Source organism: Cavia porcellus, unplaced genomic scaffold, assembly GCF_034190915.1.
Source record: "Cavia porcellus strain 051 isolate PalLab524CR breed Dunkin Hartley unplaced genomic scaffold, mCavPor4.1 scaffold_32, whole genome shotgun sequence".
NCBI lineage: Eukaryota > Metazoa > Chordata > Mammalia > Rodentia > Caviidae > Cavia > Cavia porcellus.
This window is the reverse complement of record NW_026947515.1, coordinates 26,732,288-26,758,212: the sequence shown is the minus strand read 5'-3', so window position 1 is coordinate 26,758,212 and position 25,925 is coordinate 26,732,288. Positions and strand designations below refer to the sequence as shown.

At 51.9% G+C, this 25,925-nt stretch overlaps 1 long non-coding RNA gene across 1 annotated transcript; it reads left to right on the top strand.

The window, feature by feature from the left end:
* The first annotated feature begins 6,613 nt into the window (after window positions 1-6,613).
* Window positions 6,614-9,583, top strand: LOC134474289 (uncharacterized). The gene is made up of 2 exons (XR_010045035.1): window positions 6,614-7,274; window positions 8,499-9,583. It is a non-coding gene; the product is annotated as an uncharacterized LOC134474289 (long non-coding RNA).
* The last annotated feature ends 16,342 nt before the right edge of the window (window positions 9,584-25,925 follow it).

Below are 25,925 nucleotides of genomic sequence, written 5' to 3'. Positions count from 1 at the left end.
AGTTACATAGCACTCGCCTTATGTTAGGCATTATAAGGTGTCACCTGGGGATGATTTAAAGAGCTCAGAAGGAAGTGTTTGGGTTTTGTTGTTGTTGTTGTTTGTGTTTTGGCATTGGGGAGTGAACCCAGGCCCTTTGCACTGAGCTGCATCTCCGGCTCATTTTTACCTTTTAGTTTGAGACAGGATCTTGCTAAATTGCCCAGACTGGGCTTGAACTTGGAACCTCCCTGCCGCATCTCCTGGAGTGCTGGGATCACAGTGTGTGTGCCACTGTGCTTGACTGCACACACCATTTTATATAAGGATTTTGAGCATCTGTAGATTTTGATGTTCTCTGGGGACTGGAACCGGATGACCCTGGGCACCAGGTTGTCTTCTCTAGGTGGAAGGTCACTGGGCTGGGCTTGGGATGAGGTTGCTTTTTGGGAACATTTTTGGTGCTTGCACTCATGGCCCAGGGCAGGAAGGGAGCTTTAACTGGACTCATGGTTTCAGGGGAATCAGTCCATGTCAGCTGGCTCCAAGGCACTGGGGAGGAGCGACGTGCCCAGAGATAGAGACGCCTGCGGCTCGAGGCTTGTTGCTGTCGGTGGCTGGCATGCATGCCCTCCCCGTTGCCCCTAGGTGAGAGGCCACATGGCTTTCACTCACCACATCTCCTCCTTGGATTTCCCCAGAGGTGTTGGGTGGTAGTGACCGCCTCTCGTCCTCTTGGTGCGCAAGGGCACCATCACATCAACTGACCACGGTGTGGGTGCCCACTGTACCTTTCACCTGACCCTCCCAAAGCAGAGGCTGGAGCAAGAGATGCCACCTGCCTGGGACAGGAGGATGGCAAGCTGGAGGGGATGTGCCAGGAGGTCTGGGAGGGTGGGAGCTCCAACACTGGTACCCAGCCTCCAAGGGGGGAGAAGGGCCACCTCCAGAGGGAGCTAGAAAGTGAATGTGAAACACCAAACATGGGATATGGGTTTTCCAAGGAAAGGGGGGATCCTCAAGGAAAGAGGGGTATGTTCTACAACTGACAGGCTTTTCTTTCATTGGTACCGGGGATTAAACTCACAACCACATGCTTGCAAGGCAGGCGTTTATGCTACTGAGGTAAATCCCCAGCCCCTACTGACAGGTTTTTAAAACTGGACCCCAACCTAGATGTGATGGAGAGTCTGGGGGGCAGGCACTTCTGGGTGTATTCTGTGTTCTCCTCTCTCTCACAGGCCATCTGGATTGGTCCTGCCCTGTCTTGCTCTGATCCAAATGTCCAGGGGACCTGCTACTCTAACTCTAGCCCCAGCTCCGGAGCAGAGATGCTGAGGCCTCCTCAGCCCAGGCCTGGGAAGGACTTTTGGAGCAGTGTCAGGCTCGGCCAGGGAGGTCCGATGAAGAGAATAACAATCCCCAAGGGGTGGGCGCTGTTCCCATTTTAATCTTTCCCTTTTGGCAGAAACTAACTTTTCTATAAAAACAATGAAAAATCAGGGTGGAGTTTCCGCCTCCAGCCTCTCGGCACTCTGGGGAGGAGTTCTATGGCCAGGAGTGGGGGGGGTTAGGCTGGTTCTAGAAGACGGTGCCCCTGCTGCCTGGTGGCCAGCCAGGTCTCTGCTTGCTGTGTCCCTGTTGTCCTGAGGCCCTGCCTTCTGTGCAGAGGCCACACTGTGTCCTAGACCTTGGGGCCCTCATTAGCTGCAGGGGAGGGGCTGTGGAGAGCAGGCTGGGCTGCGTGGTCACACAGGGATAGAGGTTTCAGCTGGTAGGATCATCTCACCCAAATCTTCATGTCACAGCTATGACCCCAAATATCTGTCCTGCTGCTGGCTCCTTGCTGGCCTGGCCCCGGACAACCTCATGTCCCTAGCTGGGCTTCCTGGCGGGTTTTACACAGCCACCCTGAGCTGCATCTCAGAGAGTCTGGTCAAATGTCCAGCCTCAGCGCTGGTTAGCAGCATCCAGCAGACCTCAGAGTCCAACTATGGAGGGAGAGTGCATCCACAAACTGGGGTCCCCTGAGCAGGCTGGCAGTGTGGAACCCCGAGGCCCTGGGTCTTGGGCAGAGCAGACTGAACAACAAGGAAACAGGATTAGGACCAGGGCAGGTAAGGGCTGGGAGCCCAGAGCTGCCTGGGAAAAGGGTGCCCTCCAGAGGACACTGTGGGGGTGGCCCCCTTCCTCTTCCACCAGGCCTCTGTTCCTTTGTGCCCTGAGGCTGTGCCTACCAGCGTCCTCTTTTTTGTGTTTTTGTGATACAGTTCCACGTGCAGTGGAAGCTTCTAGAATGAGGCTCTTTGAGGATCGGGGCACAGGGGTATAAGTATTCCTCTTGGTAACAGATGGGACACTCCATGGGGGAGTCCCTAAGAAGGGGGCAGGAATTCGGTGCTTGGCTGGGGAGAAAGGCTTCAAGGCGGGGTAGCTGGGAACCTGGAGGAAGCTTGCCCAGGGCCCAGCCCTGATTCACAGCAGAGGACTGGAACTGTGGTCCAGGGCTCTTGGCTCACAGAGCTGCCTTTGCCATCCAGTGTGCCAACCTGGGGCAGATGGGTCACAGAGGGGAGACGCGAAAACACACCTCTGTTCACACACACACACACACACACACACACACACACACACACGTGCACATGCACACACACAACTTCATCCGCATGTGTACCAGCCAGTACTGCTGTCTACAACGCCCACTTAGAGATTGGGGTGGAGGGCAGAAGCCCCCGAGGCTGTGGGTCCCTGAGGGCTCACAGAGGATGGGTCACTAGCAACTGGGTGGCCCCAGAAGCCAAGTCTCCCACAAATGCCATTCTTTGTTTCCATTAGGGGAAGATCTCAATTAAAATAATTACAGATACAGCAACAAAAAAAAAAAAAAGAAGGAAACAGAAAAACAAATCCCAGACGAAAGCGAGGAAACGGGAGATCCGTTAAATGCAAACATATTCAGAACGATGTTATGAACTCCGCTCACCCCCTATGAAATTACCCATTAACAATTACATGCTAATTACCCACATTTTCATTGTTTTTCAGAGGAAGAGATTCACTCTGGTTAGAACTGAATAGATGCCTGGAAAATCATGCGGTGCACTTTGCAGTGGGCCAGGACCCCCCTACCTTTTGATTAAGTCACCAGGATGCTGAAATTGCACTGCAGAGCTGAGAGGTTTAACTTCCAATAAACAAACAAAAATGAGTTTTGGTTTTCCACAGGAAGGGTTTTTTTCTCTTTTTAGATAGGCTAAACTGTGATGGATTCTTCCTCTGTAATTAGGTACATTGAAGCCTTGCAAGTGATTGGGTCTTACTTGCATTATTTAATTTAATTCACTTTATTTTCCTTCACAGGAGAGGGGAGCTCTGGTCTCTTCCTCTGCTCTGAGGTCCTCTTGGGACCAGCTCCTCACTCACCTGTGGCTGCTGTGGCTGAGGCATTGTCAAGACGAGGGCAGGTGCTCTGTGGTGGGGGCCCCTGGGTACTGACATAGGTGACAGGTGAGGCAGAAGGGTAGGGCACCTGGGAGCAGGGCACAGTCCGTGTGTCTGACCAGGCCACTCCCTCTGGACTCCTAGGGCTGTCTGGCTGTCAGAATCAGCTCCTCCTGCAGGAGGTGAATTTTCTGTTTGATGTTCCACTCTAGTTTTTTGGATCCCCTGTGTGTTGAGCAGAAGCACAGCGCTTCTTCGTCAAGGGGAATGCTCCAGAGGTGGGTGGGGAAGATGTGGTCCCTCTACCCGAAATGAGGGATGGGCTGGGGGATAGGCCAGGGAACACTAGCTGAGGTACCATGTGGCATCTCTGGCTCTTGTTCCCAGTGGTTCTGAGGTGGGGATGGCATCTCTTCTCAGTTCTAGGAATTAACTTGTCCAAGGCCACATAGCTGTAAGGGTTGGTTTTCAACCACAGATCTGTAAAGACCCAGGTTCACCCCTTCTAGGGAATCCCCTCAAGGGACCATAATGTGGTCTAGAGAACTGCGATGGGTATTGGGTGGATTCTCTGGAGCCCGGGGATATAGTGCAGCTGGAAGCCCAAGGGAGCACCCCCAGCAGATGACAACCATGGCAAACCCTGAGTGTTAGCAGTGTGGCCCTGAGGGGAAGGGGATGCAGCTGGCGATAATCCCAGGGGTCTTGTGGATTTAGGAATCCCTGAATTATTGGTCCTTCTGAGCTGATGCAATGGGTCAGTGAGGGTGCTGCCCCTATGGAGCTCCATTCCTGGATGAGCGACCCCAGCTCCCCTCCTTTGGGGTCTGCCCAGGTGCAGCTCTGTCCTCTGGTTGCCAGCCCTGTCTGAGGGTCTGCCTGCCGGGCACATTCTAGGTGCAGGGAGAATGGATTCTGCCTTAGAGATGGTATTTAAAAATATGGGTCCATCTGTTCATTCTTTCCTTGGTTTGTTCATTCATTCATTCATTCATTTCCACACTGGCATCACCCAGGGTGCTTGGCATGACACAAGGAATGTGAATGCAAATGCCAGGAACAGAACTGGGCTGGTATCTCTGAGGTGCTCTGGTCCTTGATGGAAAGTTCTCCATGCTGTCCCCTCCTTGATGTTGTGCTGGTGACAGCTGGCCACTTTTGGCTAAGGATGCTCACGTGTCACAGGAAATCACTTTTCCCAATTTCTCCAAGGTACAGTAAAGAGACAGGGACCTCCCCACCCCGCCAGCTCAGACCCTGCACCAGGGGCTCAGAGGTCAAAGGCTGCCGGCAACTAAGTCTGCATAGCCGACAGAACAGGAAAGCTGGAAGAGATGGCCTCTGTCCCTAAGAAGCCACATCATAGTGGGAGGGTAGCATGCCTGAGCCAGCACCGCAAGTGAGGTGACTAAGGGGGATCCCAAGGCCAGGAATGCTCCCTGTGGAAGGCTCTGTGTAGGGGGTGACCACGAGAACCCCTAGAGAACCAAGTCCTCACCACAGGAATGCTCGGCCGCTATCTCCAGAGCCAGACTGCTGTATTCAAATACTCTGATTCTCAGCTGGGCGGCCTCAGGGCAGTTATTGAACTTCTCTGAGCCTCAGTTTCCTCCTCTGTAAAATAACCTCCAGCTCCCTGGGGTCACTGAGGCTGGCGTGCACATGAGGGTTGGCCGTGTGTGAGGGCGAGTGCTGGGTGTTCTCGGGAGGCTCCTGCGTGGTCCCTAAATTTCTGACATCTCCATGGACGCCAGGAGCAACCAGGGACAAATGACAACTGGGGAGCGGTGGCAGTCAGAGTTTACCCCCGGAGTGGTGGAGGGAGGATTTCCTGGTCAGGCCCAAGCGTCTGTCAGTTTCTAAAGGAGAAACCAGCAGTGTGAGACCGAGGGGCCCCTCCCAAGGTGGGGTCAGATGGACATAAGAGCTCCCTCCCTCCCTCCCTTGGTGAGTAATGCCTGGTGGGGAGGGAGCCTGAGGACTCAGAGACACTGCTTTTTTCCAGCCTGCCCGCTGTATTCCACAGGGCTATATTGGTAACTTTGGTTTCTTGTTGTGAAAGTGCCCCTTAACTGTGTTCTGCCTGGGGCAGCTGGTGGGCTGTGACCATGGGAGTCAGCCCGGCAAGGTGGGATGCCATGTGGTCTGTTGACCTGGCACAGCAGCCTCTGAGTACACTACATTTTCCTGAGTCTACCCGTATTCAACGTGGCTGCAGAAGAACCCAGACCTGGACTTGGGCCTCAAGCATTCACATCAGCAATTTCATTTGTGAACTTGGCTGGCTTTAAAACTGCCTGGAGGATTAGTAAAGTACACTTCTGAGTCCGTTTCATGGGTCATTGAGGTGCGCCTGTGGGGACTCTATCCTCTTTGGTGTTTTCCTCTGTGTTGTATCTCTTGGCCACCAGGAAGGAGCAGAATTGCTTTGCCACATCCTTCTGCCGTGATGTTCCTGCCTTGGGGTCACTAGACCATGAACTGAACCCTCTAAAACAACAAGCCGAATTAAGTCTCTCCTCCTCCAAGTTGTGGGTGTCATATATTTTGTTTTAGTGATGGCAAAGCTAACTAATGTAGACCCAGCAAGGTAGATTTTATTTTACAAAAGAGAAAACTGATGCCAGCCATGGTGGACCACAATTATAACCCCAGCACTATGGGAGGTTGAGGCAGGAGAGTCACAAGTTCCAGCACAGCTGGGGTAATTTAGCATCTTAGTGAGATCCTGTTTCAAAATAAAAAATTAAAAAAGACTAGAGGTGTAACTTAATGTGAAGATGCTGGGTTTAACCCCCAGTACCACAAAAAAAGAGGAAACTGAGGCTTGGGAAGGTTCGCTCATTTCTTAAGGCCACATAGCTAAGAATCGTCTGCGGAGGAAATCAAACTCCAGCCGTCTGGCTACAGAGGGCCTGGCCACAGCTGGCCTGTGGCATACTAAACGTGTCCTGTCTCCTCATCACGGGCCAGTCCAACCGTGTTCTGCCCTCCTCCTCTACCCCTCATCCTGGTTAAAGTGGCCTCCAAACCCCACCTCCTTAGATGCAGGTCCGGGGGAGTCTCACCCCATTCCTGGCCAGGCTCGCTGCAGTCCTCCTGACTATTGCTTCTGCTGGTCACCAGCTCTGGTCCAGCGTCCTTACTCCCTGCCTGGGCGGGACCCCAGGCTCCTGGCTGATCTCTGGCCTCCTTCCTGCCTGGCCTGGCCACCTGCCAGTCTGGTTCTTCCCACTGCACACAGGCCCAAAGCCAGGCTGTGAAGGGTGCACTTGACTCCTGACCCTGCGCCCCTGCCCCTGGCTGAGGACAGCGCCCGGCAAGCTGTTGTCCGGCAAGTGTGCTGTTTTGTTCCATGACTCCACTCCTTGCTCATGTTTCCCCAGCCCGGAGCTCCCACCCTCACCCCTTGTCTACCTGGCAAGCTCTTATTTGTACATTAAAACCCAGCCTCTGTTTATCTTCCTGCATTCTCTTTCCTCTCTTGGGCCACTTCTGACTAATCTGAACATGTGGTATCATTGTCCTTGTCACTTGCTGATACTGATCTGCTTGCCGGTCATTACCCCTCTTTAGTTCCCAAGTTCCCATGGAAAGTATTAGAAGGATTCCCAGTGGATTCCCAGTGTCCAGCGGAGTCTGGCTCCCAGCGATGCTGGTCCCACGGAACCGGATGACCTTGGCCCTGACCCACTCCGTCTTCAGGAGGCTCCTATGCGTCCATGGACTTGCAAACCCTGGGAAGCCAGGGTTTGTGGTTTGCTAAAGGACGCACTCCTCTCCTGCACTGTCCACATGCTCTGGCCCAAAGAAAGCCTGAGATTCAGGCTGTTCTCCTGCGGCTCCACTCCCAGGTGCGGCCACAGTAGGGCCAAGCAAACGAGGTAGCATTTGCTCTGGGGAGGGGAATGTGTTCCAGCCAAGTTGGCTGTAAGTGATTTTCTGCAAAGCAGAATAATTGGTTGAATGTTCCCATGGCAACAGAGCCTTTCCTGGAAACCGCTGGAGGGAGAGGAAGGCTCTGGCTCTGCTGGGCACTGTAGGGCCCTGGGTAGGGCCAGCAGAGATGGTAACGCCGCCCAGCATCCCACTTTCTCTGTGTACTGCCCTCCCTGGGCCTCTTGCTGCCCTCTGCCTGTGCCCCTGGGCCTCGGGCACATTTCCACGCTGCTGTCCTGGAAGAGCTCCTGAGTGTACAGTTGCTGTTCCTGAAGCTTGTCCCCAGCCCTCATGCTAACAGGAAGTGCAGGTTGTAATAGTGGCATCACTCCGACAGGGCAGGCATTAATGATTCCCCCAGTGCTTTTGCAGGCACTGCCATGGGGTTCCCCCAAAATGGCCTTGGAAGGTGGTACTATTCACAACCACTTCCCAGATGGCCACCGAGGCTGGCACCGAGGATGCGACTGGGAGCACAAAGAGGCCGGAAGTGTGGTCAGCTTCTTGGCAGGGGCAGCCCAAATACTCTTCTGCACAGGCTGTGTCTCTATCCTGTCAGCAGGAGGCAGAAGGAGGAGGGGAGCTTCCCCTCACCTCCTTTCTCCTAGCCTGGAACCCCAGGAACAGCAGCCTCCTGGCTGCGTGGGGCAGGGCACGGAGAGCTTGCTGCTGCGGAATTCCATGTCCTCGGCCTGCTATCTGGGTGCCTAGAATCACAGTGTGGGGATGGGGAAGGACAAAACCCCTGTGTCTCATAGCTGGTCTTGGAGCAGGAAAAGCTCTGGAATCTACTGGGCGAAAGGCTCCATTGTGTGGGTGTGTAAATGTAGCTGAGTGTGCATGTCAGTGTAGGACAGTGTGTGGGTGGAGGAAACTGTATTTGTGTGTGTGTGTGTGCACTGCATTAGGAGTGTGTATGCAAACGTGTGTGAAGGCATGAACATAGAGCAGTGCCAGCACACGAGTGCAGTGTGGTGCGTGCAGGTGAGGGCGAGGCACGGCCATGTCCATGGTGGTGGGTGTGCTGAGGGCCCAGTCCCTTCCCTGACCTCATGGCCAGTCCGTGGCAGTGGGGAGAGGTGGAGAGAGCAGGATGTAAGCTTAGGGAACTGTCTCAGCCTCCCCTTTCCTTCCAACAGCTCGGCAGTGCAGCGGCCACACCGTTTCTTGAGTGGACATGGGAATGGACCAGCCTGCCACCCCTCACTGCAACACCTCTTCCAGACCCGTGAATCTTTCCGCTGTGCCCCCAGAAATCCAGGGCAGCCACAAGTCTCCTACGAGGTGATCCATCAGATTCCTGACCCACAGAGATGCAGAACAAAAGGGCTGAGTTTCACCTTTGGTATGGCACAAGGCAGGGGATCAGGCCAGTCCCTCTGTGTGTGGCCTGCTCAACGCTCCTGGCGCATCCGCTTCACTGCCGCCGTCTTCACGTTCTCAAGCACAGGTGCTTCAGGCCTGCACGTCCTAGGCTGAAGTCAGCGTGGTCCACCCATGTCTGAAACCCGGCTGATAATTTCGCCAAAATCAGCTGAAAAAGTTCCCTCCTGAGCTGCCCGAGCCAGATGCCAACAGCACCAGGGAGCAAGGCCAAGCCCGCTCTGGATGGCAACCAGGCTGCCTGGCGCTTGCTTCCCACACAAGCGGGAATGCGCCTGTGCTTTCTTCGGTGCATCCCTGACTTCCTGATTTCTAACACGCTTTGACGATCTTGGCCTTTTTTTTTTTTGGTCTTTTTTGAGACAAGGTCTCGCTATGCAGTTCAGGCTGGCCTTGAACTCACATCATAGCCTGGGCTGGTTTCAAACTCGCAGTGATCCTCTTGCCTCAGCCTCCCGAGTGCCGGCACTACAGGCATGAGCCACCACACCTGGCTTCCATCTTTACCTTTTAATTGAAGTATTTAGCACTTTTGCATTTGAGCTAATAATTGACTGCTTTGGGTTTAAATTCGTCATTTTACTACGGTTTTGTATTTGTCTCCTTTCTTGCCTTTAGGATGAACCCAGTAAACTCTATGATCGCACTTCTACCAGAAGTTTGCTAGTTGCGCTGCCCTTGGTCACCCTTGGAGTGGTTATTCTACTAGATAAACATGTATTCTTCATTTCTGGAAGCTAATACTAATGCTTTTACGTTAATTTTTGAAGCTACTAACTAATGCTTTTAATGCAGTGCAGAAATTACGCAAAAAGCCTGTAATAAATGAAAAATGCAATTATCCCCAGTTGAAATTGAGTTGAACCCTCACAGATACCAAGATCCATAGATGCTCAAGGCCTTATGTTGAGTGGTGCAGTGTTCACCTGTACACCTCCTCCTGTACAGAACTCTCTCCACAGTGCAAACCAGCTACTCCTAAGCTACTCCTAAGACCTACACTATCAGGTACATGCTGTGGAATTTGTGTTCTATGTACTTCTTAGGGAATAACAAGAAAAAGTCAGCAGGGTTCAGTATGGACACATTTTTCCTCTCGAGTATTTTGGACCCAATGCTGGTTGAATCTGAGCACCTGGAGCCTTTGGCTGTGGAGGTCCAACTGTGTGCTTAGCATGACTTAGCTCTAGGTTGTGGAGCTATGCATGGTTAAAATTTTTTATTCTTTACCTTTTTCTAAAATTTTTCATAATAATTATATAGTTAATTTGTATAAGTAGAAAAAAATTAGACTTAAGTAAAGATAGCACCCAGAGAAAGAGTCATTCCTCAGAGAAGGCCTGGGAAATCCAGATGCCTGGACCTTTTCATCTGAGGGCTCTCTGTGCTTTACAAAACTCTTCTTCACCGCCCACTGTGTATTTGGCCCTGAATGCTCTGACTTTAGGATTTGTCCTCCTCCTCCTCCTTCTCTTTTCTTCCTTTTTCTTGTCTTTTTGAGCTGGTCTCCCTGTGCAGGCCTTGAGCTCACTTTGTAGCCCAGGCTTATCTTGAACTTGCAGTGATCCTCCTGCCTCAGCCTCTGCTTCTTTTTTAACTAGCCAAAGCCAAGTGCAGGGCAGGCCCAGAATCAGTTTAGGAAGGGGTACTAAGGGTGTGGGTACAGGCAGACATGGACCAATTGGGTGTTATTCTTGAGAAATTCTATCCTAGAGGTGCAAAAAGATAAATCTGTTTTGATGGCAATAAGAGAAAAATATAATCATAACTGACACTGCAATTAAAATGTTGCATTTACCTTCTGGGAAGCTGAAGCAGGAGGATCACAAGGTCCAGCCTAGCCTGAGAAATTTAACTAGATCCTGTCTCAAAATAAAAGATAACAAAAAAGGGTTGGGGATGTAGCTCAGTGTGAAGGTTCTGAGTTCCACCCACAGTGTGGGAGGTGGGGGTGGGGACGGGGCCGCTCTTAACTTCCAAGTTGGAAGAGGTTTAGCCACTTTCCAACTGACCTTCTGCCAAGATGCAGCCCTCTCTGACTCAGAGGTTTAATTACAGGCCTTTCCCTTCCTCTCCTACCCAAACACACGGGGTCAGGATAATTAGCTGCCTCGGCTGTCCAGAGGTGGGTGGTAAGTGCCAAGCTCTCATAAAGGCGAGGAGCATGTGGTGGCACTGGGGGTGCAGAGCACACTCCAGCAGATCTCTACCCAATAGCTCCCCACAGGAAACCCACCTTTCAGCATCTCCTGGCAATTGGAAGGACCAGGAAGCAGCTGGTCCAACCGCCAGGACCAAGAGCCCTGGGGACTAGGTGTCCCTCTTCTGCAGAGGGGCCCCTTCCGGGCTGTATCCGACACTTGCTGGATGCTGAACCAGAGAACAAAGAGGGGGCAAGCCCACACTCTGGTTTGCAGCATCTCCTCCCAGCCAGCTCCCTCTCCACTAGAGCTGCTCTCAGGGCAGGAGCAGCTCAAGGTCTGTAAGGCCAGAGGAGCCCCCGCAGGTCTGAGTGTGTCCCCTGCATCCCCATTTTACATGTTCAGAAGCAAAGTGTTTTTCAGATTCTTCTCCCCTTAGGCTGACCTGTGCTTCTGCCTCCCTTCACTGCTTACAGCCCTTCCCTGGTGTGTATAATTAAAAGGTGGCACTGGTGTTTGTGGTTTAAAAATTAAAGCTGACAGACAGCCCTGTGAAACATCCTGACTGGCTCAAACAGAAGAAATCATGGTGGCCAGGAGAAGGGCAGGATAAGAAGGGCTGGGGAAAGTTGGGGAGCCACAGCAGGGGCCGGGGGACAGTCTGCCACGTGAACCACCTGCTTCCAGGGTCAGGCAAGGATCAGCCTCAAGGTTGTCACCGGGGCCAGGTCTCCTGCTGTTGCTCTCTACTGTAGTGTGACAGCCTTTCCCCAAACCTAGAGGATCCAACAATGGTAGCCATGCACTTCCCATGACTCAGGAGACTCTGAGAATCCAGAAGCTGCCTGGCTACAGAGTCTAGTTTGGGCTGTACCTCAGAATTGCAGGCAGGTCATTGAGAGGCTTCGCTGGAGTTGGAGGGGCTGCTTCCCAGGAGGCCCATCCACGTGGCCAATGGCTGGAGTGCTGGCTGGAGGCTGGAGGCCTCTGACCTCTCCACACAGCATGTCACACTCTCCCAGTATGGTGGACTGGCCTAGAGGGAGAGAGAGGTGGGGAGAGATGGAAGTGGGCGGGAGCTTGATGCCTGTCCCATGGCGACGGTGAGCAGGAGTCTGTAACCTCCAAGTTTCCAATACTCCAGGGACACAGGACTCCAGTGGGACCTGATGAGACACCTCCACAGGGAAACCAGACAGCTCAGCTGGGTCTGGTCCCAGGCCATGCTCATCAGTGATTAGGTCACTCTGCTTTTGCAGGCTCACCTTGAGGACCTGTTTGCTTTACGGTCATGCTTTCTGAGCACATGCGACTTCCTTCCTTGATGTCATTCTTTGATGTCAGTTCTTCCTGCCACTGCTCAGGTCAGGAGTGTGGTTCCGGTGGTGCAGTCTTGTGTCCCCTCCCAGGTGCCTGGGGCAGATTATCCAGTGTGACCCCCGATGCTGCATCCTAAATGTAGAAGGTCTCAGGCACACTTTTATGGATTGGAACCCTGGAGGTTCCCCTGGGCCTGGCATCCTGCCCCGCCCACCCAGCCCTGGTCCCCTCTCCAAATCCCTACTCCACACTGAACGCAGCAGGGTGGCAGCGTATGGATGGGGCTGAGCATCTGGGCAGGGGGCACTGTGGCTACTGCTGGCCATCTTCACACATGAAAAGCCAAGGCAAGGTAGATTTACCTGGGGACCTTCGCAGGACTCCTCTGCCTCCCGTTCCTGTGTGTAAACCATCTCTGTTCCTTTTGCCTTCCTGAAAGCCCATTTTTGCTAGTTCAGCACCCAGGAGGGAAAGAAAGCTGGGCAACCTGCCCTGAAAGCAGGTTATCAGAGCCAGGTGTGGTGGTGTACATTTTCAATTCTAGAACTCTAGGAGGCTGAGGCAGGAGGACTGCAAGCTTGAGTACAGCCTGGGCAATTTAGGGGCTTAGAGACCTTGTCTCAAAATGAAAAGGACTGGGGATATAACTCAGGATGAATGCCCTGGGTTCAATTCCCAGTAAAATACACACGCACATGGGTGTATACACACACACACACACACACACACACACACACACACACACACACACACGGCCAGACTGTCAAGAACATTCACTGGAAGACTTTCCCTTCTCCAGATGCTCAGTGGGGGAGGGAATCACACTGTTGGCTTCTCAGCCACTGTACTGGACTCAGGGTTGAGGCACCAACAAGGAAAGAGCTGGAGGCCACATGTGGGATGAAGGCAGAGTGGGTGTGGCCCCACATCTGGAGAACAGAGTAAGCTCCTACGGGAGCAGACCATCTCTCTCTACTGGGGAGTGTGAATCCAGTCACAACGCTGATCTGGTGTTGATCAACGAAAACTCTGAGGGGGCCTGTTCCAGTCCAAAGGCCCTGGGTTCAATCCCTAATACCACAAACAAACAAACATCTTGACTTTGTACATGATAATGACCCCAAAAGCAAAGCAGAGAAGCCCTTGAAGAAGTGATGTGAAAGGTTTCTTAACGACTGTGGCCAGCCAGCAGCTGAAGCTGGGGACCAAGTTTGTTTCTGAGCCTTTGTAGCAAGCTGGGCACGAGCCTCATTTGAGACTCTGGGGTGGGTTGGCACCCTGGTCCGGCTCCCAGGAGCAGAAAGGCCCTGTGGAGAGAAGGGAGAGGCTGTGTGAGTCATGTGATTATATTTTTAGCAACACCCAGGAATCTGCTGCCTGCCAGAGAATCCAAGGGGATACTTGCACAATTACCATAACAAAGGCAGTTAATTTGGATCTAACCCACAGGGGTGGAGCTGGCTCTTTGCTCCAGAAAAGGAAAGGGAAAGGAAGCCAGGTGGTACACAGGCAGAGCCCAGGGGCAGAGGTGCCCAGGGGGTTCTCTGGATGGCAGAGAAGAACTGTGCTCCAGGGGGCATCTGGAGTGGTCCTGGAGTCCTGGACGTGGTGGGTGCCATCACCAAGCGATCACAGCAAGTCTGCTCCATCTGGGAGAGTCAGAGAATTGAACTCTGCTTTACTGAAGCCCTAGACCCCCAACAGCCTCCTCGGGATCATGTCCCCAGTGATCATGTGTTTCTGCACCATCATCACCCCCGTAAGCACTACCACCACTGTCATTATGGTTGTCGTGCAGAGCTCCCCACATCCCAGGCATCTTGCTGAATGCATTGCATACCTTACCTCGCTGGATTTCGTCTTTATGGCAGCACCAAGGAGAAACCAATACAATCATTCCATTCTGCAGGTGCCTAAACTGAGACCAGAGAGATTAAGTTTGACTTCCAAAAGTGCTTAATTCTGAGAGCAAAAGGGACTTTCAGAGCTTCCTGAACTCTCTCAGTCTCAGTCCTGGCCTCAGCAGAGCTGTAAAAGAGGCAATCACAACAGTATAGACGGAAAGTGTAGATCGTACCCAGCCTTCAGGAGGCCTGTTCGCCCTCACCAACTATTTTTTAAAAAGTAGATTATTTTGAATGAAGGCAAAGGTTTCTTCTGAGTCTTTTTTTTGACTGATGAGATGGAATCAGGTGAAAATTCCTGCAGATCCTGAGATGCAGGGTCTGGGAAGAGAACAGAGAGGGGTGGCAATGGAGACACGGCCACCTGGGGCCCACCTAGCCCACCTGGGCTTCTCCAGCTGGGTTGGAGTTAAGGACACCAGACTGTGACCCTGCCTGGATACCTACCCACCTTGTGACCCTGGGCAAGGCCCAGAGGCCGGCTCCTCCCCCTTCCGAGGATCTCAGTATCTGTAATAAAGGCCCCATATCCAAGTAAAGTCATATTCATAGGTTCCAGAAGTTATGATGAAGACACTTTTTTTTGGTGGGGGGCACTTTTCAGCCAACCACAAACCCCCCGATGGAAAATTACCAGGTCACCTCTGGTCCTGGGAAAACTTGGAACTTCTGACCTTGACATCCAAAATCCTCTTCAGGCTGGCGCTGGATTCCTGTTTTGATTTTATTATCTATTGTAAATTTGTAAACTGTGAATCTGACACAACCCGTCATCTCCGCCAGCATCACCCTGCTGCCAGCCCTACTGAGGATGGTTTCCAGATGACGGTGGTGTCCCAGAAGTGACAGACCTCTGGCCCTGGCCCAGGACAATTGCTTTAATGTTTCTGGGCTCTAAGTTTCCCTCTACGGTCACTTAATCGTGCATTTGGTAACTTGGCTCAGTGTCCTGTGCCTAAGGAAGAAGAAAGGTGTGTCCGCCCTGTGATTTCACAGGACAGGACTGAAGACGGAGTGATAGATGGGAAATCGCTCTGGGAGTTACAGCGTGTGATGCAATGAGATGCATGATAATTCCCATCCCCTGGCACTGGCCCCGGACTCTGGAGATGAACCTGGCATCCCTGGCAGGTCAGCTTCCTCAGCTTGGGGAGAGCAGAAGGTTTCTGAGAGCCCGGCTCCCACAGACAGGAGGCGCTTCGAAGCACCTACTGGTGTCCCTGCTGAGCTGATTCTCTCCCTCTGGCTGCTTGCTATTCTCGGGGTGCCAGGAGGAGCGCCCCAGACCTCAGCACGCACTCCAGGCAGCAAGCCTTGTGCTGCAGTGCGCCATCACTGACATTCCCAGAGGCCTGGGCCAGGAGAATTCTGTTCCAGGACCCCACAGCCCCCTTCGCTCTGGGACCAGCTCCCTCGGGAGGATGGCTGTGGCTTCTGAGAGTGTTCCTGGTGCCCCCAGGTCACCAACTCAAAACTTACTCTGTACTCACCAGTGTTGGGCACTGTGGGAGCTGCTGCCAATTGCCCCTCTTGGCCAGGTGTGGTGTGCACCCCTGAGGTGACGGGAGTTGATGGTGGATCACCGAAAGCCACCGTCAACCCAGTTTACACCATGGTCAGCAGGAGGGCCTGGGCTGGCTGCTGGAAGGCCCTGGTGGGGTGAGTGGAGACCGGAGCTGTCCTGCTGGGCCTTCCTGGAGCAGTGCCTCGCCCTGTCCCTGGTCATGCTGGACCATCTTTCCCAGTCCATCTCGCACGTCCGTGCTACCCCTGCCTTGTTCAGAGCCCTCAGCACCTCTCAACTATCCCGATGGTTCTTTTTACTTCTACAAATGCAAAAACATCGTAACTTTTTCAACGTTCTCGAGACTCAGCTGTGGGCCCTTTGCCTCACAGCCCATTTCCAGCCCTGAAGCTTCTTCTGCACCCAGCCCCTGCTGCCTGCTCTCAGTTTCCTCCAATGTCCCTACCCAAATCAGGATGTCTCTTGTCCTGGGGACAAGTCTCCCTCTACCCAGGACCATGGGCACCATGTCTGAACTTCCCCTCTCTTGAGTGAACCCACTGCCCAGCTTGGTCACTGCCTGCTCTGTAGTGCAGCTGAGACAATCCCCCAAACTGGGTGTGGTGCCACACATCTCTAAAACCAGTGCTCAAGAGGCTGAGGCAGGAGGATTGCCACAAGTTTGAGGCCAATCTGGGTTACATAGTGAGTTCAAGGACAGCTTGGACTACAAAGTGAGATCTTGTCTTAAATAAATAAATAAATGGGGACTCTGTCTCAGTACCTCCTGGCTGTGTTGTGAACTGACCAGGTAAGGGAGTGACTTGTACTGTATTACATTTTAAAAACATACCAGAAAAGATTATCTGGGATGTAGGCTTATGAATAACGTCGTTTCTTTATAGTTCTTATTAAAGAAAGTTGAGCCAGTATTTTTACTGCTTTTGAATTTTCCTACCATTTCTCAGCGATGGCTTTTGAAGGAAGTGTGTAGGACAGGGCCCCCCAGCTCAGTTGCCTCCCTGTGGGACATCATCCTGCACGGGGCCAGAGGCACCTGCTCTGCAACAGGCAACAGGATGATGACATAGCAGGCTCCAGGGGCCTCTTTATTCCTGGAGCTCTGTCTCTATCCCTTTCAGGGCCCGCCACAAGGACAAAGAAACACCAGGTACACAGCACCTGTTATGCACAAAGGGCTGTGCTGGGTGCCAGAGACGAAAGGTATCAGTGCTCAAAGAGTCCTCAGACCAGAGGGAACCACCAGCCTGTACCCACATCCAAGGAGGATGCTGGGCATTCAGCCAGGAGAGAAGTGGAGGGGCTCATGAGGAGGCGTTTGCCAGGCTGAGCAGGGGTAAGAAGGCGGGAACTTCCAGGCTGAGAGAACGGATGTGTGAAAGGTCAAGGTGTGTTAGGACCCTGGGGCGGGGGAGTGGCACCTGATCTGAAATCAAGGAGCAGAGGGGGAAGGCTGGAAAGCAGTCAGGGGACAGGACCTGTGTGCCAGGCTCACAGAGGGCACCACGGTGGGGACAGACCTGTGGCAGGAAGGACCACTGTGCTGACAGCATGCCTGGGGAAAGAGAGGCCTGTGGGGATGGGGACTGCCCAGGAGTCACCTGCAGTAGCTCAGGGAGAGCAGGGCTGGCTGGCTGCTCAGAAGGGGTAGGCTGGGGGGGTGGGTGATGGATGGAGTGGGGGCCGGAGTGCAGAGGCTGTGGGCGAAGCCCAGTGCTGTGGGAGGGGTGGAGCCCAGGCAGCTCTGAGGCTTAGAGACTGAGGACATGCTGGGTTTGGGGACCACAGGTTTGGCGGGTGGGTGTGGCATTGAGGGGTAAAGGTCAGAGGTCGGGAACAAAATCGAAGACCTGAAACTCAGGGGCACATGAGTCACTAAAACCAAGGCACAAACGCTTTTTAATGATGCTGGTGCTTAATGCCAAGCAGACAAGTGGCGAGGGCACGGTATCCATGGCAACCTCTTACTCCTCATGCTGTGGTCCTGGGGGTGTGTGGGTACACCACCGACACGGGGAGTGAGTCCTGGGGGATCAAGAGTCCGGCGGACAGGAGCTTTGGGGTGACACAGGTAAAGCCTGGAGGGATGGGCAGGTGGGCAGCAGGGGACCAAGCTGTCTCGGGTTGGCTGGGGTGGGGTCAGGGCAGAACAGAGCTGGGGCTGGAGGGAAGTACAAGCATACCTTTTGTCTCTAATGGGACACTTGCCCCAAATAACCATGGCCTGCTTCACACTGCTGCCCAGTGTGCTGCCAGACCCACTTACACTCACCCAGGCACATCCCCACATCTTTGCACACACGCACGAACATGTGCACACGCCAACGTCGGGGACCCACCGCTTCAAACAGATCCCTGCACCAGGGCCCAGTAGCTCTGTCTTCCCAGCTCCACTGGGCTTCCCGGAGGAAGAGGTCACCACCCACTTGCTGTGCACAGCAGCTGTCTGCTCCCCTCTCCAGCACCTCTGCTCCTGTTAGTCTGGGAGCAAGTGTCCCCAAGAGACAAGAACCTCTGAAGACTTTCCCCCAGGAGGGCCCACCGGGCCTCTAACAACAGTCTGGCTCCTCACTTCTGAGAGAGCATCTTTTCTGCCCAAGGGCGAGTTCATTTCTACAGGGCCCCCGCTCCTCACTGGGACCAGGGTCCCAAGTTGCCAGGCTGAGGCTCAGCCACAGGACGCTGTGGTCTCGTAGCAGGCAATGGGCAGGCCAGCGGGCTGGGGCCAAGGTCAGGCAGAGCAGCAGAACCTCCAGGGAGGTGGCCGGATGTGTCCGCAGGACTGAGGCTCTCTGGGGTTTCTCTCTTTCCTCGCTCTCCTATTAACCGGCGGGGCTCCTTCCCCGACCACCCCAACTTGCCCTCACTTCCGCCTGCCTCCTCTTTGGTACTGTTTTTTTAAAAGCCACTGCGCTGGGCTCCCATTATGGAAAGTGCTCTTTATGTCCAGGGTGCCTTAAAAAGACAACTAACTGGTTCCCTGGCTTCATCCTCTCTGCTTGTTGCCCTGGTAACCGGAGGCAGGGAAAACAGAACCTGTCAAATGGAAAATGTCAGTTACAGCAGATCTGGGGAGCAGGAAGAGAGGTGGGGACGGGGAGGGTGGCTCAGCATCCTGCCTAGCCGGAGCTCATGTCCTTGTCCCCATGGAACCTGGGTCCTTGAATGAGGGGCTCACCCAGACCGGAGGGCTTTGGAAGGAGAGGACGGCCCAGGAGGGGAGGGGATGTTGGTCAGGATTCGTGGAAAGGTGACAGGGAGACTGTCCCCTGCCCAGCGAAGGTCACATTGCTTTAGAGGGGATTTGAGCTTTGGGTTCTAGAAGCCTATACTCGCTCAGAGTCTGGGTTGCTGAGGAGGGAAACACTGGAAAGAAAAGGATAGCAAATTTCAGCTCTTCCAGGACCCTGGAATCTCCTGCCTCTGCTCTCCATATTGATCCCCTCTCCTGCCTTCTGTCAGTTGATCACCGCTGCCGCCCAAAAGCGGAACTGCCACTGAAGGTGGGGGGCAGGAGGCGTAGGCCGAGTGTTCACACTGAATGTTCACATTGATCAAACGGGAACCCTCTCAGGACAGCAGCAGAGGGAACAAAGCCGGAGGTTTGCAGAGGAGCCTCAGACACCGCAGCAACATGTGGGGTGTACAGGGTGCTCTGAAAGTGTGCCAGGCACACACGTGTGTGTGTGCATACGTGCGTGTGTGTGTGTGTGTGGGTGTGTTTGTCTGGGGGTGGGTTATGAGCGGTCCGCAGTGGCCAGTTATTTGGAAGCCCCTGAAGCCCCCCAGTTTCCTGTTTTCCTGGAGAAACCCCAGCGCCCCTACTGAGTGAGTGGCCCCGAGAGAACACAAGGTCTGCAGGGAGGCAGGCTGATGACTGTGGGGCTTACTGAAGTCAAAGCAGCAGCATGAACACGTGTGCCTGTGTACGTGACACTGTGTGTGTGTGTGTGTGTGTGTGTGTGTGTGTATGCACGGTGGGAGGAGCCAGCGCTGCTTCTGTTCATCTTCCGAGGTCCACTCTGAAGCCCCGGTGTGAGGGGCCCAGGAAAGAGGCAGAGCCACAGATGCTGAGCTGGTTTCCCTGGGGTTACAAGAGCTCTCTGCAAAGCCAGAAGTCAGACACACTTGGGCAAGGAGTTTGGCCTGCTTCAGAGTTTTCTAAGCCGGCGCCTTTTGATTCTAGTCTTTGAGGGGCCTGAAAACTGACTTTCTGTTTCCTGCTAGACAGAAGGGGGTGGGTCCGGCCCACAGAGCTGTCTTTATTTAGTGGGCACAAAACTCTGCTGGCACAGAGCTCGGGCTGGGTCCAGGCTTAAGGGCATTTCTTATCGTCTGGTTTCCAGGACAATCTCAAAAACAAAAGGACACCGTAACACTCACTTTCACTTAGGCGTCCTTAGAAAAGCAACAAACTAAACCTTTAAACATAAGACAGAAAAACCAGCAATGTGATCACAACAGACCAGGTGTAACTAATGCCCCAGACATCTGTGCTTTCAAATTTTTCTTGTTATTATTATTATTTATTTTGCAGTAGTGGGAATTGAACTCAGAGCCTTCACACTGAACTACGTCCCCAGCTCTTTCTTTACTTTTTGCTTTAAGATAGGCTCTTACTAAGTCACTTGGGTGGATCTCAGATTTGCAGTCCTCCCACCTCAGCTTCCCAGAGTACAGGGATTACAGGCATGTACCACCTTGCCTGACTCATACTTATTATCTGAAAAAAGGTTTAGCGCTGAGGCAGATGCAAGACAGAAAATCAGTTTCTTTCTTGGCCGCCCAGGTCCTCTCTCTCCGTGATCATCTTTCCGGCTGGTGTCCTCTGGTGGGAGCCTTGCGCCTTTCTCTGGGCCTATTCCTGGGCCCAGGGGTCACCGAGGACCCCCTGGTCATGACAGCCTGTGATAGGAGCTCTCTCTGATGAGAGTGGAATTTGACCCGGGACCCACTCGGTCCTTGATGGTGTGGAGAAGGCTGCTCAGCTAGCGAAATCACTGCCCCACGTGTTCCCTGAAACCATATGGACCTTCTTGTCAGGCTGGAACATACTTAAATTATGATATTTTTCATCTTGGCTGACAATCACCTTCTCCTGGAAGTTCAGTAACGGCCTGGTTACAATTATGTCTTGCACAATAAGATGAGGGAAATAAAAAGGAGTCATTATTTTATGAATGTGATCTCCGGTAGTTGGCTAAGGAGGTGTCTTGATTCTCACCACGCCTGTGTTTTATCATTTTATTGAGAATTAACTCTCGATTATCCACATGTGAGCCCAGGAGAGGATTTTTTATTCTCACAGCTGTTAGGTCTTATTATTTTGCTATTATTTGTTCGGTTTTGTCCCCAGGCTCCATTTGAGACATGAAAAAGAGTCCTGATTACTCTCACACGTCTTAACTGCCCCTTTTGAATTATAGGCAGTAAATGTTTATCATCTCAACCTTGCTTCTCCCTTCTTCTGGGAAAGAGGGGGAGGGTTTTTCACTGTGATAAAACGCACACGACGTATTTACCATTTAAAGCATTCAAAGTGTGGCTTCAGTGGCGTTTAGTGCATTCGTAATGCAACCAGCACCTAAACTTCTCCACGCTCACCAAGCAGTGATGCTCCTACCTCCTCCATGCCCTTGGCGACACTTGCTAGCTGGGGAGGAAACAGAGTGAGTGACAGCAGAAGGAAGGCTGCAGATCCCCCTAGCCTGGGAATCGTGGGGCTGGGTCCCCCTGTGGGACCCCCACCCAGGACTGCTGCTGGGCAGCAAGGTCACAGAGCGAGGACTGAGCGGAGTCTGAATCTGCTGCTGCTGGCAGCTGCCTGGCCTTCGCCGTCCAAAATGCATTTTTCCAAGGCCAGGGAGCAGACAACACTAGCCCCCCTTGCGTGTCCCATTTAGGTGGAATATGGTGGGCTGCGGCACAGTCATGCCGGTCTAGAAGAAGAAGAAGCTGGCTTTAGATAATCCACAAAGGGCACAATCTGCCGTGGAAAACTGAGAGGTGCTGAGTTCATGTAGGGCCACTCTGACAGGGAACAGATCGGGAGGAATAAACCTGCTGCTGTCAGCGAAATAGGCCAGGACAGAGGGGAGGGGCTCAGTGAGGGTCCTGGGGGCTCCTCCCCAACTGTGCAGGCTGCTCCCTGGAGCTGAGGGCTACAAGGATGCCTCGAATCAGTGCCCACTACTGGTCACCACCTTTCTCCCAGAAGGTACAAACTCTCTGTAATACACCAACCACAGTGTCCACAGGGCTTGATTTCAGGGATCCCTGCCCTTTCCAGGTGGGATATTTTAGTGGAACCTCTCAGCTGGCTTCCTCCCATGAAGGCTCTGGGGTCTTGGTGTCAGCTAGCTGGGACTTGATGTTCTGGACTGTGTGGCTGACTTCTCCACATGCTCGGTGAATTCCTTGCATAAAGCCCAAAAAGTTACAAACGGAGCAAAGTGAGCCAAATTCTCAGCACTGGTGTTTTAGAGGAAGGGGAATCAGAGAGGACCAGGGGTGGTGCAGAAAGGAGAGGGTACAGTGATCAAGCACTTAATGGCCAAATGGGCCTGCAGGTCCTGAGCTTGTCCTCTTCTACCGGCTGCTGGAGTCACCTGCCACTTACCCCAGGGAGAAACCTGAGGGTAACTTGGACTGTGACCCGCTCTGCTTTTCCACCGCCTAAATCTGTGGAGGGAGGAAGGCCATCCTTGCCTCCCTCCTGGACTTGGGTCTTCTTATGGCAGATATGTTTGTATCTCCATGAGCCATGAAGGCCATGGAGTGCCATGGAGGAACCGGAGCTCACACACGGGAGCCCTTGGCTCGGTTCTCCAGCTGCTTCTGATCCAGTCCTGGTCTCTGTTTAGACCTGGTAGGATCTGTGCCTTGGCCTCGCCCATTTGTTGGTCATATTTCCTTGTCCTCCTGGGATAAGAGTGTCCTCATAGCCAGCTGCCCCCAATGGGCAAGAGCTTGGGGTGGGTGTTGGGAGAGGGCTGGAGCTGGGGGAGGCAGGCAGGATGCAGGCCTGGGTGGGGCAGTGGGAGGCAATGGGTCATGCCTGGCTGCCAGGGCACGGGGTGAAAAGTGCCTAGGATTTTGCCCAGTTATGGTGCTTCTAGTTCTTTACTTTGGGTGTGCCAGTGTATAGGGAGAAATACCTCGAAGCCATGGAATAAAGGACTCCTGCCCTGTGGCCCCCTAGAAGGTCCAAGCCTGCAATGGCCCTGGATATCTGTGCCTAGCCTCTCTGGGGTCAGGATGACGCTCAGGGGTCTTGGTGTCAGCTGGCTGGGACTTGATGTTCTGGACTGTGTGGCTGACTTCTCCACATGCTTGGTGAGTTCCTTGCATAAATACCAGCTGCAGGAGCTGTCACCTACTCTATCATGGGGACCTATCCATTGAACCAGCCTAGCTCATAAATTATGGCACAGAAATAAATCAATCTCGCATGTGTGAATACCGAATAGTTTCCCTAATGTAAGTAATGATTCAAATATATAAAAATATGTGGTAATCATGATTCCCCATTAGGTGGCCTTGAAGCCTTATAAAGTTTTCACTCATTAATTAGAAAGGCTTTATTCTGGGCTTCTTGATATGAAAATATTTGAAGCTAGAGTATATGAAGTTTTACCCAAATATTTCAAGGAAAAAGACACTATGGTAACTACTATTAAGTCAGGTTATAAGGTGGTGAAGTACTAGGTTATTGAAACAGTCATGCTGTGACCTCTATTGTTATATTGTTATGTCCTGTTTTATCTCAATCTCCCCCTTATTGTTTCAAAAAAAAATTATTTAGTCATTTCTTATGTTTGTCTTAATTAAAGAAAAAATTCAAAAAAATTAGGATATATAAATAGTAACTCTTTTCGATTTCCTATTAACTTGTTTTGAAGTCCTGTAGTACTCCCACGATCTTGTTTTGACTGATTAGACTCTGTTCCATTCTATATGATAGTATCAAGTTTGAAGACATAGGCAACTACTTTGAAGACAATAAGATTCACTAAGATACCCATTCTGGTTTGACTATTGTCTTCTTTGGAAGTCCTGTAATGTTTACAATGCCTAAGTTTTATTGGTCTTGTTCTCTACTGTTTTGTCCAACTTTATAATATCTAATAAGATAGACAATTCTTTTTAAGGAAACAAGGGACAACGTTGATAACCATTGTTGATAAACTTGTACTCTGTTCTACACCATGTGCTATGTCTATCCTTGGTATTGACTGACAGCTTTGTTTTGCCATATTTGACTGTATTCTTCCCCCCCCCCAAAGAAAGTAATAAGCACTAAGGAGTAATAAAATCCAAGATGTGTAAATTTTGTTGTAAAAAAGAGAGGGAAAAAAAAAAAAAAGAAAAGGAGCTCTAACGGATATAACAGCAAGTGTGTTTGGGGGTGTTAAATAGCTGACTTTATCAATGTTTTTGGAACATTGAACACAGCTGTTTGCAGTCTCCCTGTTTGAATGTCCACCTTGTGTTCTTTGATACTGTGATTTGAGGAACTATTTTCAAGAAAATAGTGTGTAATCTACTAGCAGGTAATTTCTTACTGTTATGGTTTTTTGTTTTGTTTTGTTTTGTTTTGTAGTTCTGTATTGCGTGTACCCTTACGCCGCTTTGGTTTGTTTTGTGTTTTTCTCTTTTTCCTCTTAAATAAAAAAAATAAAAAATAAAAAAAAAATAAATTATGGCACAAACCATTCCAAACAATAAAGGCAATTTTACCTACTGAACCATTAAATTTACATACTTAAATTAGACCCAGCCAGACATCTGGGGGCGGGGGTTGGGGTGTCTGGGGCCAGGCAAACAATGAGTTTGCAGGAAGTGCTGTCTTGTGTTTCCCCACCTCTCCCATGAAACTAATGAGGTGCTTCAGTTCAATCATCATTACAATCACGTCTTTACTGAGCTAGTTAGCTGGCTTTCACCTGCCTTCTTGGCCAGTCTGAAGTCACCCCTGTGCCTTTGGCTGTCACCACACCTGCTGGGAGGTTCGCAGGAAGCTGGTGGCCCAGAGATGTGCCATTGTCGCTGATGTGCCATCTACCTCCAGGAGCTGTTGGGGTGGCTGTGGCCTCCTCTGCCCTGAAGACCAGAGCTAACATTTGGGGCACGAGCAGTCCATTCCTCCTTGACCCCGGCCTGGGTTCTAACACCGAACCAGGCCAGTTCCACCTTCAGACAGGTTTTGGGTATTTGCCTCTTTCTTTCCTAATGTCAGTGACCAAGTTCAGGTCCTGAACTGCCGCTTTGATGGTAACCCTTTCGTGTCCTAGCTGACAGAGCTCTTTCCAGAGATTAAATCTGACCTTGCGGCACCAGTTCAGAGTGCTCCAGCAGGGCCCATTGCCTGTGGAGAAAGGTCACTCTCTGGGTGTGGCATTCAAGGCTCCTTCTGCTGCCCCCCTCCCCACCCCGTGTACTCACCAGCCCATCTCCTGCTGCTCCCTGCCTTGACTGTGACCCAGACAACACAATGTACCTCTACAGTGAGCTCCGCATGCTTCTCCTCAGGGAAGCACCTGCCTAGGAAGCCTTTTCCACCTCGGTTCATTTGTGCAACTGTCCCATGGTGACGATGAGATGATGGTTCTGTGCACTAGCAGAGATCAAGCCCAGGTTTGATGTGTATCTGTCCAGGACTCAGGACCATCTACCAGGGAGAGTATGTTTGCACTCGGGGTAGACCCAGTGTAGCTGTGTTGGAGGAGGCTCCTCCAGCCCAGACTGGGGCCAGCACGTACTGCCACCACCTCCAGGCCGAGACTCTGCCTGTGGGCTGTGTTTGACCTCTGGCTGTGCTCCCTTAAGCGTATGGTGCAAACCACATTTGCAGCAGGAAATTTTTTAGTAGCCACACAAAATAAATAAAAAGGAACAGGCAGCTGAGCACAGTAGGGTATGCCTATAACTCTAGCTTCTTGGGAGGCTGAAGCAGGAGGATCAGAAGTTCAAGACCAGCCTGAGTAGCTTAGCATGACTTTATCTCAAAATTTTAAAAAAGCGGGGGGGGGGGGGCTGGGGATTTAGCTCAGTGGCATAAGCACCTGCCTTGCAAGTAGGCAGTCATGAGTTTGATCCCCGGTACTGATAAAAAAGAAAAAAGAAAAAAAAAAGTGTAAAAAAAAAAAAGTCAAATAAAAAAGGCTGAGGGTGTAGCTCAGTGATAGAGTGCTTGTCTAGCCTGCAATGCCTGGATGTGATCTTAGCACTGCAAAAAGTAAAAACAAAACAGGCAAAGCTGGATCTCATAATAATAGATCCAAAATATCATTT